Raw genomic sequence first — 3,871 nt, forward strand, 5'->3', positions numbered from 1 at the left:
ATCTATCATCTATCTATCATCTATCTATCTATCTATCTATCATCATCATCTATCTCTCATCTACATACTTACCTTCTTAGATATTTCATGTAATTATGACTACAGTATGCTAGAGAAACAATGTGAGTAAAGATGTATTCTGGATTTTGGTTTCACAAGGTTTCAGTCTATCATGGTGCAGAAGACACAGTAGAGATGGTCAGACCACAGCACTGGGCATATGTATGAGAGGCTGTTTACCTCACAAAAGAGCAGGAATCAGAGTAACCAAGAGAAATGGGGGGTTGCTATAACCTTCAAAGACTCATCTGTAGTGGTTTATGCTACTATCTGGGCCTGACCTTCCATAAGTTCCACAGCCTACTAAAATAATAGCCTCTCTATCTCTCTGTCTCTGTCTCTGTCTCTCTCTCTCATCTACTTTTTTGGTTCTGTTACTATGGAGAATGTTGTTTCTAATACCCTCTTTCAGAGTACTCAGAAAGAACAAGTCCTTCTAGCAATATCTTTCAGAATTTGGATCACTAGACCTGTGAAAAGTTTCTGCTGTTTTGATCTATGTAATTTATGGTAATTTGTTACAGCAACCTAGAAACTAATACATCCTGCACACCTCTTTCTGCTTCTGATCTCTGCTCCTTGTAAGGTACCATTCACCTGTCAGTTATTCAAGTTCAACTCATGTCCTGATTTCACTTTCAGTGCTTTCAATGGACTTGTGGCATCTACTCAACTAATGATTTCTTCCCCTTAACAGTTTTCCACTCTGCCCTCCACTACAGGTCACTAGAGTCTGAGGTCTCATAACTAACCTCAGGGTGCTGCAGTGGCTGCTCCCACTCCAGCCTTCCTCTCCATGCCTAGCTAGCCAAATCTCTCCCTTCTGAATACCAAGATAACCAAATCCCAGTTATCAGGTCTTCTTAGAACCGTGAACATTCTAACTCCTTAGTACAATTCCCTCTACATAGCCTCAGCGAATTTGTTCCATGATACCCCTTCCCACGAGTGCCAAAATCTGTGGATGTTCAATTACCTTATAATGGCAGTGTGCTTGCATATGACCTATAGTAGCCTCTTGCATACTTTAAATTAGCTGTAGATTACTCACAATATCTAATACAACACAAGTGCTATGGGAATATCTGCTATATTGCATTGTTTAGGGAACAACGATAAGAAAATGTCTGTATATGTACAGCAAACATATGATTTGAAAAAAGTACTTTTGACTGATGGTTGTTGAATTCATGGGTACGGAACCCACAGATACAAAGGGCACCAGGAACATTGTGGAAGAGGGGACAGAAAGATTGTAGGAGCCAGGGTTGGTCCATGAACACAGGGAAACAGAGGCTGGCAGGCCACTAGAAGCTTGCACATGTGGAACTTGTGACAATGGTGGTGTTGTGCACAAGGCCCATGTCAACTCAATCTGATATGTGCTCAGAGTGGATCTAGGGTAATGGGTGGCAGGCTGGCCCTGTCCTGGGAACTGTTAGAGACTGGTTACTACTGGGTGAGGAAGAGTGGGCTTTTCCTACAATCTTTAGATAGGCTGACTAGACGCCAGTGGGTGAACTTACACCAAAGGACATCTGGGTACAAATGCTTGACTGGATAGGACTTAACATGTAATGCTGGAATGCATGAGGTCTGGCGGGGGTGGGAGGTATGTGTGGGGACACGGATGGGGGAGGGGGTCTAAATTTGATTAAGAACTGTTGTATGAAATGTACAAAAGCTCAATTAAGAAAAAACACGAAAAGCCAACTCTATATTCTTTTTGAACACTTTTTTTTTGTTTCCAAAATCATTTCATTAACTCTCCTAATGCAGTAGCTCATATGGTTTTACCAGAGCATGTATAAATGAACAAAACCAGGTACAATTAGTACATCCTTGCAGGTTAGTTTTGAGTTTAGAGGGAAGTAAAATAATGATTTCATCTCAATAGAGAAAGTGAAAGATGAAACGTCTTTGGTGTTATGAGAGTGAGTGAGGGGGAGTGCGATTGCTCAATTGATGACTTAGTTTATGGATAGAGGAATCTTCCTTTCAGGAAGTAAAGACCTAGACCACAGTGAAGAGATAAACGAGCAGGAGAATCAGGCAGAGTTCTGAGCCAGGAACACCATGAAATGGGATGCAGACCTGAGCGCTCAGCTGGAGGTGAGCAGGTCTGCAATGAACATGTAGGATAGAGATGAGATGAGGTGAGGGGAGTAGGAAGGTGGGAGGGCAACAGGGTCATGGGGATGCTGATGAGGGTGTGGGTTTGGTTATCAATGAGAAGCAAAGTGACTGAATGTTTTATGCTGGGGTGCATTGATTAGATTTGCCCTTAACTTAGGCTGGTCTGTGGATGTCGTCTGGAAGAGAGTAGACCAAGCCTTTGTACAATGTCCTTGGTGGAGTTAAGGGCACAGAATTTATGTGAGGTGAGGGGGCTCATCCCAGAGCAAGGGTCTGAAAATAGCTTAGGCAGTCTCTGGCAACTGGTGGAAGGTAACGGCTGTGGAAAGAGAGCTATTTGGGGTGATACCCCGGGTTTACAACTGAGAAGTGGTATAGATGGTCACATTTAGGGAGCTAGAGAAGGCAGAAGGATAGACAGGCACAAACAGATGGGACTATACAGTGTGAGCTTATTTGTATCTCAAGCCATTCATACTAGCTCTTCACATCTGTCCAGCTCTTGGAGCAAGTGGCTGGACTTGTGGCTCTATGAAGCCTGTAATCAGAAGCTTGCCTGACTACTCTCCTTTCTCTAGAATACCTTGAATCCACTTTCTTGTAAGCATATGCTTCTTTAGAACGGCTTCCCCAAGCTTGTCCATTCTTAGGGAAGTTATATATCCTTATAAGACATTTCTCAAGGGTGTGCGCAGCACATGAAAATAAGCTGTCATATTCAGATAAGGGGACAGGGCTGCCCAACTTCATACATTGTACGTCACATACCCAACCAGGATGCCAGCTGCATGTAGATATGTAACGTGGCGCTGTGCACTAATGAGATAACAGCAGTAGTGATGCAGCTCCACCCTCCATGGTTACGAGGGGCATCCCGGGAAATTAGCGATGTGCAAATGCTTCATCAACTCAAGGCACTAATGATTTGTGAGGTGTTGCATGAATAGAATCCTAACAGCCGTGATTCTTGCTGCTGGAAGATTACATTCAGATATGAACATTGCAAAGTGCTCCTTTTAGTTTCTAAATGTATCTTTAAATCATGAAACACAAAAATAGCAACATGGTGATATGCTAGTGGACATATCATTTTTTTAGAATATAATTTCCCAAATCCTCATTTGTGGATCAGCACTACTGTGGGTTGGTCTTAACCTGCTCACAGCAAAACTCATTGTAACATTGCTACCTTCACTATTTTGGGAGGAACAACCTTTCATTTTAAACTAATGTAGGTTTCTTTTTTAATTATCTGTACTACCAAAATAATGAGTCCTCTTGCCTTGATCATTCAAGTACCATTATTTAACAAGTCTGAAATGTTTTATACAGAAATGCCCACTGTTTTAGTATACCCCTTATTTTCAGATTATTTTTACTTATTGATGTTTTTGTAAGAGATAAAGAAACTCAAGGGAAATAACTTGGGCTAGAAGTGTTGGTCTATTTGCTCTGGAACTCTGTGGGGCTGAGAGCAGATTAAGAAACTGTGATTTATTAAACTTTGCTGGAATGAATCTTCCAACTTATCTAATCCCATATCCTCCCTGAAGATGCTGAGTGTCCTTGATAATACTCCTAAAATTTCTGTTGTAGTTCCATCCACCAAACACTAGCTTCTGAGAGGACTGTTCTATTAGTTTCAGCTGTCAAACTGACACAACTTAGAGTCATC

General features: G+C 41.7%; 1 pseudogene; it reads left to right on the forward strand.

Moving 5' to 3' along the window:
- The window catches only part of LOC115067883, a 1,605-nt pseudogene extending 798 nt beyond the window's left edge, over window positions 1-807 (forward strand).
- Window positions 808-3,871: the final 3,064 nt, after the last annotated feature.

The sequence above is a fragment of the Nannospalax galili genome, unplaced genomic scaffold (genome assembly GCF_000622305.1).
Source record: "Nannospalax galili isolate Female #2095 unplaced genomic scaffold, S.galili_v1.0 scaffold847, whole genome shotgun sequence".
Taxonomy (NCBI): domain Eukaryota; kingdom Metazoa; phylum Chordata; class Mammalia; order Rodentia; family Spalacidae; genus Nannospalax; species Nannospalax galili.